We start from the raw sequence: 18,362 nt of genomic DNA, 5'->3' as shown, positions 1-18,362 counted from the left end.
ACTTCTTTAGCTCTCTTTGGCCTTTAATAACTGCAAACTTTTGCTTCTTCAGGCTTTGGAGTGTCAAAGACCTCTCCCTGTGTCTTCCCTTAGTGCCTCGCCATCCCTTCTCAGTTCTTTCAACTATTTACATTCCTTTAATTTGGAAATAGTTTCTTTATAAACTCTTTTGAGCATTCCATCTGTTTTCCTGACAAGACCTTACAGCTGCAAAGTGCCAGTCACATAATAATCTCTAGAAGCTGTAAGCATATATTATTATCTCAATTGTAATACGTGAAGTAGGGAAAAAAAAGTCAGATCATGACAAAGCTGTCTTTCAATTGTGTTTCTTTCTAAATTTTATAACTGTTTGTTGGAGTGGGGTATGTGCACATCACATACCTGAAATCATTAGAGAAAGAAACACTGCCCAAATTGGTAGGATGCAACTGGGTGAAGAAGAAGTCAGGGGAGAGTATTTGTTAAGGAACCAGAGAGAGATGTTGATCCGAGACATCTTGGCAGGTTGTTGTGAATGATTTGTGAATATGCATGACTTTAATAAAAATGCACTATTATAATAGTTTGACCCAAAATCCAAGTTCCCCTTTTATCCATATCAACACTAGATTAGAGATAAGAGCAGAGACATATCAAGAGCCAAACTCTGCCTACTCACACACAGACACAGTATGCATGGTGGCAAGGTTTAACTTCTCTGTTGTCTTTAGTTCTACAGCTGTATCAAAATGTCTTATATGTCTTTGAACCTTTTAAAAATCCCCCAAGGCACTTCAAAGATTTAATAAAAATAGTAACTGTCTTCATAATGTGCCCATTAACAAGGTGGAAACAGCAATTTATATAACAGATATGCAGACAAATAAATATAATATTTAGCTAACAACCTTATTAGATAGTAAGATAGATAGATATAGATGATAGACTGCTGACTCGGTAAGATTAGAGTTTTAACATGTCTTCTCTATGAACATTTAAAAATTTATTTCAATTCAAATGGCTTTATATTACAACCCTATTGAGAAAGAAACAAACCTCTTATCACTGTTCAAAAATTTTCTAGGCCACTATGCTGTTATCTCTGTGGGTTATTCAGTCAATGTTTCCTTTAGGGAATATAATTTTCTGTATCTCTACCCCCACCCTTCCCCAAAATACCCATTAAATATTATCCAAAACACTTTATTTTGATCCACCCATATCTTGGCTCCTTTCTTTTTGTTTGCATCTGAAATGGAGCAGACATTTTGTTTACCAGGGACCATAGGAAAGTGAATTCACATATTGATTGACATTATCAAGCAGTCAGACAGACACTGTAGCAGGTAAAATTGCTTTTTTTGTGTGTTGTTGTCTGCCAAACTTTAACAGAGAAAGTGATGTGTTTTTGCGAGGCAGGGCTACTATACAAGCAGGTAATGGGTCTTAAAAATGCTGCAAACGTTAATGGTGTTAAATCAATAATATTACTACCATAGGTAAAATGCTATTACATGTATTATTAAGACATTGTTCAAAATGGAGTGACTCAAAGGACTTTGAGAATGTATGCGTAATTGCTGTATCATTGGTAACATAAAATCCTAATGGAAGTTTTCTCATACAACATGATGTGTATACTTTTTTCACAGATTTCAAAAAAAGTGATTTTGCATTAATGCATTACAAGCTAATTGCTCAATTGCAAACTCAATTGCTCCATCATAGTATCATCTTCCTCCTAAATATGAGCCAACCGAGAAGACAGAAGAGGCTATTATTTTTCTACTCGTTCATCAATTTATTCCAAAATCTTTCATGAAATGCAAGGCAAACAACGGTACAAACACTCCTTAATGTTCTTAATTTTTGTATTTAATATATTGATTAAATAAAACTGACCTTAATACCTTCAACTGAGCAGAGTACAATATCAAATGCTACAGAAAAAAATTATAGATTGCCACAAAAATGATTTCTATTGACTAATTGATTCTAAAGATAAGTGAACACTTTCCTTCAGTGAAGTTAGCAAATCATGAGCTTGACCACTTTACCATTTTAAAAAGAATTCCTTCAGTTGACTTAGTCTTTATATATTTTATTTAGAGAACGTATATACATAGATGATGAAAAGTTGGGTCGATGATTGGAGGGCTCAATAGATATGAGAAGATCCCAAATTCAAATAGTGTAGGTCTCTTTCCCAAATCTTTATATACTTGTGTATCCATTTTTATTGTCTTAAATATGTACCACTGGATTTTTTTTCCATTGAAATTCTGTCTTGTCAAAGAGAAGATAAGAAAGGAAGGAGGGAAGGAATGAGGGTGGGAAGGAAGAAAGAGAAAGAGAGAAAGAGAGAGAGAAGGAGAGAGAGAAAGAGAGAGAGAAAGGAAGGAAGGAAGGAAGGAAGGAAGGAAGGAAGAAAGAAAGAAAGAAAGAGTCAGATAAGCAGTTCAAATAAGAAGAAAAAAGATCACTTAGCCAGGAAATATGGAAACACAGACATAAGGGTGAATAGGCTTATGGGCCTTTCAGGAAGAATTTATTCCCCATAACTTATATTCAATTCTATTTCTAGTTCAAGCAACTTGAGCACTGTATTCCTGGTATCAATTTTAGCTTGTGCAAAATACAGCTGTCTAATTGCTAACTGAGAGGGGAAAAGTATATTTTTTGTCAAATTTCTGATGATCTCTATTGGTTTCTAATCCTGTCACATCTTTATTTAAAAAGTGCATCCCTTTTGTCTTTCTTAATAACTGGATGAATTTGTTATTGGAATAGATTTCCTATTATCTGTGTATTCTAAATTATGGAGCTTATAATACAAAAAGTACACTGCTAGTTGGTAGAAATAGGAAATGATTTTTCAACTTTTCAGAACTTCCATTCTATAAAATATCAATGTAGTTGTGTGTTTGTTCTGACTATAAGTCAGGCAAGAGGAAAAAGACAAATTACTCCATGGGACAGGTAGTAGCCCGCTCCTGAGCTTGACTAGGGTCTCTGTCAGGACTCAGTTTTTAGAACTAACCGGATGTTCCAGTTACACCCATGCAAGGTAACCATGTACCCCAGCAGTAAGCCCAGGTTAACTACAGAGATGTCTAACCTGAAGAAGTGGAAAAGAATAGTTTCAGGTACAACAGATAAGACAAATGAAAATCAAAGCTACCAAATTTTAGGAGGGGACAGTGATTACAGGTGTGTAAGTGTAGTGAGAAAGAGATGGAGAGATGATCAATTAAACTATAAGTTAAAGTAGGCTGGCAGGAAGGCTGACCAGCTGAAATGATGGGGACTGCCAAGATATCACAAATATTCGGAGACTCATTGTGGTTGATGGAGTAGGTCATCCCTGGGGCCTTTAAAAATGAGACCCTCTATCCACAGTCTGTCGATATTGGTATTTGCTGCCACATTTATGTATTCATATGATTTTGGGGGGGAAATAGAAATATATATATCACCCAAATGAGAATACATCTATAGAATTTAGGCATTATAAAAGCTGGGAGAAGGAGGATTAATAAACTAGAAGGGAAATGATTAAGAATGGTACTTGGACTTGGCAGACATTAACTTGATGCCACTGGCCAGCAAGACCCAAATGAAAACATGATGATACCCAGGGAAACATAAGGAATAGATGGGGAAATATTTTAAAAATTTGAATTACATTATAAAATTGATTCAAGAGTGAAAAATACTCAAACAATGTACCATCAAAAATGTTTAAATACCTTTCTTGAGTATTGGGAAGAACGTGAGGAATTAATGGTAATGATTTTTATGGTCTAAGCTCTATGTGGGAATTATTCCATTTAATTCTCAAATAAGGTCTATGACATAAATGTGAATGATACTCCCATTTCTAAAGGTGAGGTAAAGCATTTTACCCAAGCATTTTACCTAGCTTTTACCTAAGCATTTTACTTGTGCCTGAGTTAGCATGGCTAACAGTAAACCACAAGGACTTAACATATTTCATATGTTAAAAAATATATATATCCATCTTTGCTAATATGGAAAATGATGGTTGGAAATCGAATGAAGATATGCAAAATAGTTTATGAATCAGTTCAAAGGCCAAGAAATTACCTGTCCTTGTTTTAAAATCACAATAGTGGTTTTATATTAAAATAATAATTTTATTTGCAGGGTGCCTGGGTGGCTCGGTTGGTTGAGCGTCCAACTTTGGCTCGGGTCATGATCTCACAGTTTGTGGGTTCAAGACCCGCATCAGTATCTGTGCCGACAGCTCAGAGCCTGGAGCCTGCTTTGGATTCTGTCTCTCTCTCTCTCGCTTGCTCTGCCCTTCCCCTGCTCATGCTCTCTCTCTCTCAAAAATAAATAAGCATTAAAAAAGTAATAATAATTTTATTTTCATGATCCAACTTTAATATATATTTATAAATTAATACATTAGCTTCTAGAAAGGAATTCAGAATAGTATGTGGAGAATGAATCTTTACACCACATGGGGCCATTTTGGGACCAATAATGCATTTAAGTATTTGTAATTATTAAGTGTGTCCAGGGACAATTGCCATTTCACACAATTGCTGTCTTTATACTATCTTCTAAATGTTGCTATTCTCATTACTTTAATTATTTTTGTAATTGATTCCTAAATTTTACCATTAGGTAATTTAATTAATGATTCCATTGATAACTTCATGTTAAAGTATTTTTAATGCAACCTTTCAGTTTGGGTAAACTAACTCTGGGTTTGAACTCTTTTTGTTGTTAATAATTATGAAATTTGTACCCAGAGTATAAGAATGACCCTTGGGGGATTTTCTGTTATCGTAAAGTAGATAGCATTAAAAGAACACTGAGCATTGATCAAGTGGAACAGTTCTCCAGTGATTAAAGCATCAATGAAGATAATTCTCTATTCCTCCTCTGATGGGTAAAAAGAAGAGCAAAGATAATTACAGTCCAAGAGTTATCCCAACCATTAATTAGCTTCCTTTTCTAAGTAGTTTTATATCTGGGAGGAGGGGACTGACAGCTCTTGTTTTCTTTTTAATGCATGTATCTGATAGTGTCACACTTTTGATTAAACCATTTGAATGAATTGCCATTACACCAAAGATGATGTTCACAGTGCTTACTTTCTAAGGCTCTGCTTAATCTAGCCCCTGCTGACCTCTCTACCATGATGCACTCCAGTACTCCTTGCCTTAGGGCATTTGTATCAAAGTTACCTCCACCTGGAAATCCCTGTCTTCCTCTTCTGAGTTACTTTATCCTTTCAAAGTGAAGTCATCCTTGACTCCTTATACAATGCCAAATTTTCTTTTTATTGAGCTTTGAGCACTATGCATCCCTCACTCATAGCAATCAGAATTATAACTTTACATTTATGTGTGCAAATTGAGTAGAGTATGTCTCCCTCATTAGACTGTGAGCTTCATAAGAACAAAGACCATGTCTGTTTCTATTCACCAATGGTTCCATTTATGTTTCATAAAACATAGCCCAATGTGACCATTCAACAGATTCATGCAAATGAGTGAATTAATACATGAATGAATACATACTAAACTTTGGGATATTCCAAAAAACAGTACAGTATAATGAATACAATCTGGTTGAACCAAAGGTTAACATAATGTATTTTACCGACAAATTCATGTTCAAATGATGCCTCTTTAATTTGACAACTGTCTCATTTGTATAGTGAGCATAATACAAAATGGGTAATTTTGAGGATTAAATGAGTTAATTTTCTCATTGTACTTTACCCAAATTTAGCTAACCAATGAAGTGCTGTGAAGCAAGTAACTTCGTGATTGATTGATTCAATAAATATGGAATGTATATACATATCAGGCTCTGTATGTGGTTTTTCAAGCAAAACTCTTCAGGACTGTTCCCTGCTTTCACAAAGCTTTCCTGATCCTATACTAACTGTAGTATCACCAAGCCACAAAAAGATTAAACTAGGAAGCCACATGAGCCACCTTGAAATCATATAAAACTGTAATACATTAGATTCATATGTATTATGTAATACTGCCTATTATGCCCTTATTTCAGTGATGAAATTACGGTTACATTTTAACTTTTGAAATCCTAGGACTCTTTAACTGAGTTGAGATACACAAACTCTAGTATGTCATTATAATCCCACAATTTTAATGCCTGAGTGACTTATTAGAAATTGACTTAGCAAATTTTAGTGTTTTGTTTTGTTTTTCCAAGTTTCTCTTGATTGAATAATTACCCCTTGATTCACTGACCACTCACTAAATAGAGTAAGCAGGAAAGTGATGAGTAATGTGAATTGTCTCCAACAGGTTACTAAAATATGAGTGACCCATACTGCAAGTACAACAATAGCAAACTACACATCACTGGCAAAAGTTCAGCAGTGAGTCTGGGGTAGTTGATTTGCTTACAAAATGGTCCGATGAGTAGAAGAGAGAAAGTTTATATGGTGAGAGAGGCATGGAATTTACAGCCCATTTTACAAGTAGAACTTGAGCACTCTAGAAAGGAACTCTTTACAGGACTCATATTTATTTTATTCCTTGAACCATAAAATGATTTTGCACATGAATCCTAACTTATATTTTTGGGATACTACGTTATTATTCATATAAATATTCAGGCAAAGTATCAAGTACTATCTGAAAATAACATTTAAAATGAGACCAAGAAAGAGAAATATTAGCTACTCAATTAATTGTACCAGACATTTAGTGTGTGTAGAACCCCCGATTTTATCCCAATAGCCACTATCCTCCACTTTATGGATAGGAAAATTAAGGCTTAAAGGTGATAAGTAATTTGTACAAATAACAAGTCTAATTAAAAATAAAATTAATTATTTACTTTTAGCTTCTCTGAATCAGAATACCACCTCCATGAAAGCAGAAACATTTTCAAGTTCACATTTCTTCAAAATTCTCAGAACCTAAAACATGTCAAAATCAAAACAGGTGTTTAATACTATTTTCTTGGATTGATGAGATATTTTATATATTTTAAAAAGTCATGGAAAATTATGATTATAAAATAAGATTAAAATAAAAGGGGTGCATAGCTTTACAAACTCAAGAGTTTTATTTTTATCAATTTTAATTTTAAAACTGTGTGCTCCATAAACTTCTTTCTAATGTAATTATTTTTTCAATTTTTACACATTGCTTGAACTCAATAATTTTAAAGAATTAAATGGTCTGTCAAAAGTTTTTTGTTTTTTTTGTTTTTTTGTTTGTTTGTTTGTTTTGTTTTGCCTAACTTGAAAACAGGTTAATCACCGTAATGCCTCCTGATGTTTTCGTTTCCTTACCTCTATGGGCCTTATTATATATATCACATTAAGATATAATCCAGAAAATGGACTAACCTCAGTATGCCTTTAGCACTATTTAAATCATATGCTGTGGGGTTGGTTACTTACTACCTCCTAAATAGGTCTTTTCAGTATCAGAAGTTACAGTAATCTGTTCTGCATCATGTTGTGTGGTCAGCCCAATTTCTCATCTCTAGACATACATCCGTTGTAGATTTTTATAGGGCAACAGTTCAATAACAGAAGAGAGTTAATCTGGATAAGGAAAGCAGTACAGAGGAGATACAATTAGGCCCAAATCAACCTAAAGGCCCTGTGGTAGCTAGAGGACTCCCAAGGCAGTTGGGTTCTATCTACTTAAACTAGGTCATAGTAATCACTATAAAACAACATGAGTTCACTAAGTGAAAGTCACTTCATACTAATTTTGTTAAGCTGTTTTGTACAGTCCTTTACTAATTAGAAAGCTTTAAGGTTATCACTAAATATTGTTAAGTAAATCAGCCTGTTAATCATGGAAACAAAGATAACATGAAAGCTGGATATATCCCATAGTTGACAGAGCTTGACTGATACTCTGAGGGGAGGAGAGCATTCAGTCTGTCAATAGGAAAGAAGGTCTTCTTTGAAAGGCTATAGGGGTTTATTGTTTAATTGCCTGTTTTAATCCTGTGAATAGCTGGTTTTATTTGGATCCTTTCATGTTTCAGGCACTGTACTAGGCAAAGAATGAATGCAGGGTTTCAGAATAATGGAAGGAATAGATTCATCTAACTGGTGATATTTTCACTGTGTGCTTCCAGATCTTTACAGTTTCCTGGGCAATGTCTTAGCTCTCATGGTGGCCAAGAGTGAGACCTAGCAGCAGGGCTCCCAATCCAACACTGTACTCCTTCCCAAGGATTTAATTTTTATTTATTTCGTATATCAATTGGCATAAATTTGCAGTTGTTTAAATTCAGTGGCCCCTGAAATGTGAGAGAGCCACTGTAAGAATCATAAGAACCAAGAGTCAATAAGAGTTGTAAAATGTAAATAGGGTGAAACTGAGGAGTATAACTCATAACGTGGCAACTTTGATAAAGAAAGCAATCCTCATAGGTGCTTATTAAGGTAGGTATTTTCAGTTTCTCAAATGGGGGAGTGGAGGACCAGAGGCAGTTAGTGACCTGTCCAATGGCAAAGGTTGAAGGTTGTGTGGTGACACAGGAGGTCCCAGCCCACTTCATATCCATCAGGAGTATTTGGGAAACATTAAACAATCTTTCCACCTGGTGCTCTAAGAGGACAAGGATTCCAGTCCCTTCTTCTGAGGAGGATATGAAGACTGATGTGTCACTAAAGTAAATGAAGCCACTTTAGTTGTTGGCAGAACACTTGGAACCAATGTCTGAGATGGTATTTAGTAGCACAAGATTTGATTTGAATCAAAGGAAGAGATCTGAATCTTCATCTTACTGTTTATTAATTGCAAGAATGTAGAAAACTTACTTCCCTCCTTTAAGCCTCCATATCCTCATGTATAATTTACAAATAATAACTACCTTACAGGACCAGTGCTTGTGCTAAAAGTTAGTAGTCTAGGACGGTGACTAAAAAACAGATGCCAATTGCAGGGTATCTACTTCAGTTTTCACTAATACATCTATAGATATAAATCCCAGTATGTAAGTTCAAAAATGTATTTCATGGGCGCCTGGGTGGCTCAGTCAGTTAAGTGTCAGACTTTGGCTCACGTCATAATCTCATGGCTTGTGAGTCTGAGCCCTGAGTCAGGTTCTGTGGTGACAGCTCAGAGACTGGAGCCTGCTTCAGATTCTGTGCCTCCCCCTCTCTCTGCACCTCCCCTGCTCACACTCTGTCTCTCTCTCTCAAAAACAAATAAACATTAACAAATTTTTGAAAGTATTTCACAATCCACCAATGTACTCAAAATGTTCTTTGACTCTATTTATAATATTGTTAAGTTGGGAGCAGGGTAGGTGTCCAACAATACAGAAAAACATTTATATGTGTCATTATTTATATTGCATTTCTGCAGTATATATACTCTGTTATTAAATTAGATATTTTCTATCTCAAAAGAGATATTTCAAAACTCATAGTTTTCTATTTATTATATTAAAATATAGTAAAATTAACCTTAAAGTTTACCTATGACTTACAGATTCCAGTGGTATCATTCTGAGGTGGCTCAGACCTAAAAATGTACCCAGACAATGACTCAATGGCCAGAGCAAGTACAAGACCAATGCCAGAATCTGTGTAGAAAGGGACTATACAAGACTATAGGTTCATGGAAGAAACGTGGAAGGGATTTATTGCAATCATATTTGCACACAATCTACCACTCAGAAAGGTTAACAATAATAACACCTACTTTACATGTTGTTGACGATTAAGGAAAATAAAGCATAAAAAGATGCTGAGGACATTGGGGTTAATACGTATTAAACCCTTTTATTTGAGCTAATATTGAAAATGAGACACTAAAAATATTTAAGCTAGAAAAGACAAATAGAATATAAGCACTGCCTCCATATGTTTAAATAATCACTCTTCAAAGTCCTAAGCCTCCAGATTTCTGATTTGGGCATCTGGAAGCATACAAAGGGAAGAAGCAAAGTTTAAATCACTATCACAGACACGTAAAATACTGCAACTGATATCAATAAAACAACATGCATTCTGGCTTTAGTGTGAATTAGTTTATTTTTAATACTATGATCAAGATCCTATGCTGGAGACTGAGCTTGTACTTACATGGCAATTCAACATATCTTTCCTCTTTGGATGAAATTATAATACAAATTAGGTGATTATTACTATTATTATTTTGAGTACAAGAAAACCACATCCATTCAGGAGGGTACGGAGAGAATTCATGAAAGGAGGAACATTTAGGACAAACTGAATCTGGCACCTGCAAAACTCTGTCTATTCTACCTCTACCTATCCATGACTAACCTCGTGAGCAGATGTTTGGAAGCACCAAGTTGGAGGTATATTAAGGACTAATTCTTTGGTATTACTGTCCAAGTGAGTTGGGACAACAAGGGGAATTTCCTGTGGAAATGGTAGAAAACAGGATTACTGTGTTGAAACCAATGTGCCTTTATTTTGAAATCTGGAGAAAGAACAATGGAAGGGAGACATTTGCTGGGTACTAAACTATTTATGAGTAAAGCCAATACCTTTCAATTTTCTCATGTAGAAACTTGACAGATGTGGTCAAAAGCCAATATGCAGTGCTCCTTTCTGAACGTGAAGCATCAAATTAAATGTAAGCCCCTGGCTTGCAGTAATATAATATTAACATGTGACTCAGACCTACAGAGGCTGATCTGTTGCCCAACTTCACTGTGTACTGCAGCTCATGTACTATGGGTGAATAGATTAGATTCTCAAGTTTTTGTTGTTGTTGTTGTTGTTGTGATCCATGCTGTGGACCATGTGATCCATGCTGTGGTCTTCATTCTCCTCTCACTCCTACAAACACATTCTCCCTATCTTATATATACTGAAGATGAGCTGGGAATGTTTCTTACATTTTGGAAAATAAATAAATAAATAAATCATTAATCTCCTTCAATGTGACCCAAATGAATTTTCCTTCATACCACTACTCACAAAGAGCTCATTTGTGATCCCCTAAATAATGAATCCTTTTTGTTATGCTCTTGCTCTGAAAAGAACTTTCTTTTTAAGACAAAACAGCACATAGTTTCTATACTGTGACAATTATGTTGGAGCTAATAACAAAGCCCTTGGTTGGGGGTGGAGGTTAGTGTCAAGTTACTAACTAAAATCATAAATTGGAATCCTTTATTAACTCCTATATGAGGAATAATATTAGCAGTATTATTTAGGATTCATAGGCCTTGCTATACAGTATACAATACCTGGGAAATACTTCCTTATGCAAAGCTCCACTAAAATTAATGATGCAAGGCAGCAGCCTCATAAAATTATGCACCCATATTCTCATAAAGAGCAATGGCAATTGTGATCATGTTTACCAGGCAGTTCTGGGGTATAACTCAGGATACTGTATTTGTGGGGGATTTGCTCTGTGGAGGTCTCTGTACCAGACCTGATGCTAAAACACTCCTTCTGTGTATTAATTTTGCTCCTGATAACAGGAAGTCCCTTCCTTTTAACTACATGGTCTTATTACAATCTGTAAATTCAGTAAGTAATGACTCGAAATAATATTTCAAACTGTTAATGAGTTTTAGACCCTTAGTTAAGGAATTAGGACAGTTGTAATCCTTCAGTGGGAAACAATCATGGATAAGACACCTAAAGCTACACCCCAGCATGAGGTACTTTACCTCTCTCTATCAAAAATATGAAAAAGTTGTGAATGTGTCTGTGACTAGTACTATAAGAATTCAAATCTAGACTCCCACCACTTATGAAATTTGTGATCTTGGAGGGTGGAAGGATTAATTAATTGTTTTCCATACAAATAGTTTAGAGTTCTTAATTTTGGGCTTATTTGTAAATATTTGATGGAAAGAGGTCCTCTGGAGAAATCTTTAAGGCCACCCCCAGGATAAAGTCCCAGTAACAAGGAGGAAGACAAATTAATGAAATCATCTCTTTATCATGTTACTTAAAAAGGAAAAAGAAAAACAATACAGCAACAATAAAAAGAGTGCCTCACAAACATAAAAAGCAACTGTTTATTTGATTTCACCCATTCCAATCAGGTTCTCATGATTGGTTTTGATTAGAACAATTCAAATCAGGACAGCACAATTTTATTTACAACCTGGTATGTGCCAGGCCATGTGTTAGACAATGGGATGCCAGAAGTTTTTGTTTTTTGTTTTTTGTTTTTTTTTGGGGTGTGTGTGTGCCATCAAATAGCTCACATTCTCACCGTGAACCATGCACAGAGCAGTGTTCTCAAAAGTCTGTTCCACTATTTTTCTAGAAACCATATCTTATATTTGGTGTCGTGTAATAACTGTAACTCATGAGGATTCTCAGATACTCTGCTTGCTCTTTATGAATTCTAAGTCTGGATGGTAGCTAAGAAAAACATTCAGATGAACAACTACTAATCAACTCACAAGTATGCCAAAATAAAGTTCCAAATCTCTCTGCTCTACATTTAGTTTATAACTAGAAATCACATGATATTGGCCATTTTGTTTTAATATATTAATATTTTGTACCTCTATCACAAAATGGAAATGATTGCTAACTCGTAGTCTTGTTTATGTGAGTTGTCATTAATACCTACTATGAAATTAGGCACCATAGTAGTTTCTAGCATGCATTCGTAATATAAAACTGATATTTCCTTCACTTCATGAAGTATATACTCTGAAGTATTTAAAAACATAGCTCTTCCATTTTGCTCCCTAACACAAACTTCTAGGAAGAAGAGAATGAGACAGATTATCTTCATAGGACACCTCAATTTTCCCAGTGTACTTCAAGAATCTAGTCTTCTGATAGACACTGCATGAATATTCTTAGCCCATAAAATCGGAAAACACATTTTGCATATCCAAAAATCCTTGCTGTATAGGCTCAGAAATCCATCATTTTAAAGTGACCTAAGAAATTCTAAATATCAGTGGAGATTTGTTATTTTATTTTTAATTAAAAAAAATCTCTCAAGGGAATTATGTGGAGCGAAAAAAGTCAATCTCACAAAGTTACGTTATGTAGGATTCTATTTATATGACATTCTTGAAATAACAAAATTATAGATGGAGAAAAAACTAGTAGCTGTCAAGTGTTAGGGATAGGGAAGGGGAGGGTATGTCTACAAAAGGGGAGCACAAAGAGAGTCTGGTAGTGATGAAATAGTTTTGTATCTGGATTGTGTTGAATCATGAAACACCATAATCAACACATAAAATAAAATTGTATAGAAATACATACACATACACACACATGCTAGTAAAACTGATGAAATTGGAATAAGCTCCCTGGACTGTACTAATATTAACTTCCTGGTTTTGACAATGTACTTAAGTATTAAAATATGTATCCACTGGGTTTACTCAGGTGGATTTACCTGGGTTTAATCAGGTATCCAAATGACCTGAGACCTGTTGTACATTTTCTCAAAAGCCCCCATGAATCAATGATTATTTTAAGGCAAAACATGAAAATAAAAATATATACCTATTTCAAAAAGAACAATAGATAGTAGAGCAAAAAATATTAAAAATAAAACCTCCTTGTTATTAGTAATTACTTTGCCTAGGCAACCAACTTAAATGATGACTACAGACAATGTCCAGATTGGACATAAATTAAACTATTAAATGTATACCTATTCATGCTTTAACTTTGAAATCCCCCACTGCTGTTGACATCTTGTAGAATTCATTTATTCAACTCACAGTCTGCTAATAACTATTCAACTCATACTAATGCTACAGATTAAAATTCTATGGAAAAATATGCAATTTCTGACTCAGTCTCAGACAGATGGTCTGAATGATTATTCCCAAAAGGTTCAACTTTGTGACAAGATCAATTGCACTAGCAAATATATATGGTGTTTCACATCTCACTCAGCTTGACGACGCAAAAAAGAATATGGGAAAACCATCCAATACTGAATATATATCTCATGCTTGCCCCTATTAAAAATGGATCTCAACATTCAGTGATGTGGGTCCCTTCCCTGAATTTGGGGGGATAAAGAGAGCTTAATTAATGGCACAAGCGGTGTGAAAATATTGCTGTGTGGCGGGAAGCACATGGAGTTTTTAGCTGTGCAACCAAAGAATTGGCAGGGATTTCCCATGTCCACTGCCAGCCATTCCCTTCCTCTGTTCCTCCAGATTTTGCCAGCTGGAAGGCACAGGCTGTGCTGTCTTTCCGCTTTCCCCCAAGCAGTGAAACTGGCTTTGCTGTTAGACACCCATACAGATTCACACGAATGGACCTTGCCCAGATTTCAAGAAATCAATAATTCAGTGCATTGAATATGGTTAAAAGCAACATACAGAAATGAAGGAAGAGGAATTTATTAATTTTTTTAAGCATCTTTCATGTGGTGGTTTGCTCATCGGGAAAGCAGACCCACCTGAAGAATTCATGGTAATGAATTTTACTACTTAATGTTAATTTTTATCAATAATTTTTCCCATGGTATATTAATCTTTCTTTAGTATTTGACACATTTACTTATCTTCTTTAAATATTTTCTCTTCTGTACTTAGTGACAAAAAAACTTCCTAGGAAACTTTTTTTTTCTAATTTTCTGTACTTTTCTACTCTCCCTCCCTCGTCCACCCTCCCTCGTCTTAAAATTTTACAGTTTTAAATTTAGAGAAAAATAGAGAAGATAGTAGAAAGAGTTCCCATATGCCTGACACTCAGTTTATCCTGTGATTAGTATCTTGTATTAGTATGCTAATTTGTTATAATAAATCATCATTTATACATGATCATTAAATGCAGTTCATGTTTTTTTTTCTTCAGATTCCATTAGTTTGTACCTAATATCCTAGAGTCTTGTGACCTCTGAAATGAATTTTTTTTAATTTGCAAAAATGAAGGATTATTCTTTGTGCTGTAAAGTTTTATGCATTTTCATTAAAACAAACAAAAAAACACACACTGTGTCATGTTTTCACAACTACAAAACCATAAAAATTTCCACACCCTAGCAATCCCCTGTGCATCACAAATTCAGTTGTTTCCCCCAAATCCCCTGCAACCAGTGATTTGTTTACTATCTCTGAAGTTCCTCTTTTTCTTAAAAAAAACCTTTTTTTAAGGTTTATTTATCTTTGAGAGAGAGAGAGAGAGAGAGAGAGCAAGCAGGGGAGGGGCAGAGAGAGAAGGAGACAGAGAATCCAAAGCAGACTTCAGGCTCTGAGTTGTCAGCCCAAAGCTTGATGCCAGGCTGGAACTCATAGACCTCGAGATCATGACCTGAGCTGAAGTTGGAAGCTCAACCAACTGAGCCACCCAAGTGCACTCTGCTTTGTCTTGAACATCTCAAAAACATAGAATTTTATAGTATGTAGCCTTTCAGACTAGCTTATTTCACAATGGCAATATGCAATTGAGATTACCTATATCTTGCTGTGGCTTCCTTCCTTTTCATCACTGAATAGTGTTTCATTGTTTATTCACTCACCTATTGAAATATATTGTATTGCTTCCGGATTTTGGTGTTAAAGGGGGAAAACTGTCATAACTATCCACATGCAGATGTTGAGTGGTCATAACTTTCCAAATAAGATGATCAAAGACCTATGAGTGTGACTGCTGGATTGTATTGAAAATCACATTTAGTTTTTCAGAAAATGGTCACACTGTGTCCCAAAGTTACTGTGTCACTTTGCATTTCTACTAGTGATGACTGAGAGTTCCTGTTGTTCACATCTTCAGCAATTGGTACTGCCATTTTAAAAATCGTTAGTCATTCCAGTAGGTTCATACTTATAACCCACTGCTTCTTTAAAAAAATTTTTTTGTAAATGTTTATTTTTGAGAGAGAGAAACAGAATGTGAGCAGGGGAGGAGCAGAGAGAGATGGAGACAGAATTTGAAACAGGCTCCAGGCTCTGAGCCATCAGCCAGATGTGGGGCTTGAACCCACAAATCATGAGATCATGACCTGAACTAAAGTTGGAGGCCTAACCGACAGAGCCACCCAGATGCCCCCCCCCTTTTTTTAAAGTGTATTTATTTTTGAGAGAGAGAGAGCACGAGCAAGGTATTGGAATAGAGAGAGAGGGAGACAGAGAATCCCAAGCAGGCTCTGCACTGACCACACAGAGCCCAATACGGAGCTCAAATTCACGAACTCTGAGATCATGACTTGAGCAGAAATCAAGAGTTGAACGCTTCACCAACTGAGCCACCCAGGTGCCCCGATATCCCATAGTTCCTTTACTTTGCATTTCTCTGGAGAAATATGATGCTGAGCATCTTTTCACATGCTGTTGTTTGCCACCTTTATATTTGCTTTGGTAAGGTGTATCTTCGGATTGTTCCAACATTTTGTTTTATTTAATTTTTTAAATATAATTTCTTATCAAATTGGTTTCCATACAGCACCCAGTGCTCACCCCAGCAAGTGCCTTCCTCAATGTCTATCACCCACTTTCCCCTCTCCCCCGCCCCCCATCAACCCCCAGTTTGTTCTCAGTGACCAAGAGTTTCTTATGGTTTGCCTCCCTCACTGTCTGTAACTTTTGAAAGTTAATCTTTGACAAAACAGGAAAGAGTATCCATTGGAAAAAAGACAGTCTCTTTAACAAATGGTGCTGGGAGAAATGGACAGCAACATGCAGAACAATGAAACTAGACCACTTTCTTACACCATACACAAAAATAAACTCAAAATGGATAAAGGATTGTTCTAATATTTTAAATTAAATGTTTGTTTTCTTATTGTGGAGTTTTAAGAGTTCATTGCATCATTAGAGTCCTTAATATTTAATTAAATTAATTAATTAATTTATTTTTGAGAGAGAAAGGGAGAAGAAAGAGAGCATGCATGAGTAGGGGAAGGGCAGAGGAAGAGAGAGAGAGAATCTTATGCAGGCTCCATGCTCATCTCAGAGCCTGATGCAGGGCCCAATCCCACAACTCTGAGAGCATGACCTGAGCTGAAATCAAGAGTTGGACACTCAGCTGACTGAGCCACCCAGGCTCCCCACGAGCCCTTAATGTTTTAAACAGATATTTTAAATTGTTTCTCTGACAACTCCAACAGCTGTGTTATATGTAAACCTGGTTATGACGATTACTTTGTCTCTTCAGACTTTATTTTTTCCTGCCCTTGGACTGTCTCTGAATTTTTTTTTTAAACTGACATGTTGTATTGAGTAATTGGAGTTTGTATTTTTATGTCCACCTGGCTAAGAGTTGAGGTGAGTATAACTGTTTTTGTAACTATAGCATCCAGAGCCTTTACATTCCTCTAATAACTTGTTATTCTATTTCTTCTGTTTCTTCTGCACTTTCCTATGTACTCCTCCTCACAGAAATTTTATTGACGTTCTTATCCTTACTGACTACACTTTTTTTTCCCTCTCACTCCATACAGGAGGAGTAACTACAGATGGAGAAGAAGAAAGGCTCTTTCTAGTTTGGATAAGGCTGCAGCCAAGGTTTGCATGGTGTGTTTGCTTGTTTTCCCCTGGACAGTAGGCCTTTGATAAGGAGAAGGTTCTGGACATATTTCACAATAACTTCCTTCCTCATCCCCTTCCCCTCCCCAACATCAGAGAATCACCAGGGAATCTTTCTCAGACCTTCACTGTGAGAACCTGGTAGGATTCCTGGAGAGAAAGGCTATAAAGACATGGAAACCTCTAACACTGTGGACCCAGCAGTCTCTCACTCTCAAGCTAGTCCACAGTCGGCCTAAAGAATTTCACCCAAAGTTATCACTTAATTTTTACCTACAGTTTATGGCCCCCATGGTTTCTGCCCAGGGTAGGCAGATCTCCAGATTTCTCTGGATCTAACTGTCTTCCCAGGTTATGGTTTGGCAATTTGCCCTGAAACCTCAGTTCTCTGATAGGTGCAAGAAAAGATGTTGAATTTCAGTGTGCCCATCTTGTTCCTGCTCTAAGAACAGGAGTGACAATTTCTAAATTCCTTACTTGTTGAAGCTGAAACTAGAAACTTGCTGGGTTTTTTTTTTTCTGGCCTTTTTACTTCTCATTTGATACATGGAATATTAGATATACAATGTGACTTGCCTCTTTATGATATATCCTATCCAGCCTAGTAGGTTTAACTCTATTACTGGATCAAGTGTCTCCTATAACTAACTCTTTATTATTTCCCCACCAAGTCCTCCAGCTTCTGTTTTTTAGTCATTTGATAAAAGGATGCACAAGAATGAACTCCTGAAGATATCTTTAAATCTAATATTCAAAACTAGACTCATCTCTGCCACTTCTACTCAAAACCCTTTCTAACATTAGCACTTGTATTAAACAGAATATATTCATTCCTGTAATCCATGTTCTGATCCTCAAAATCATTTATGAATGTGTGTTACAGAAGAGAAAAGGGAGTTTTTACTGGTTTTACAAACCAGTTCCATTGTGGGTTC

Source organism: Panthera leo, chromosome E2 (assembly GCF_018350215.1).
Source record: "Panthera leo isolate Ple1 chromosome E2, P.leo_Ple1_pat1.1, whole genome shotgun sequence".
NCBI lineage: Eukaryota > Metazoa > Chordata > Mammalia > Carnivora > Felidae > Panthera > Panthera leo.
This window is presented reverse-complemented; position numbering follows the sequence as displayed.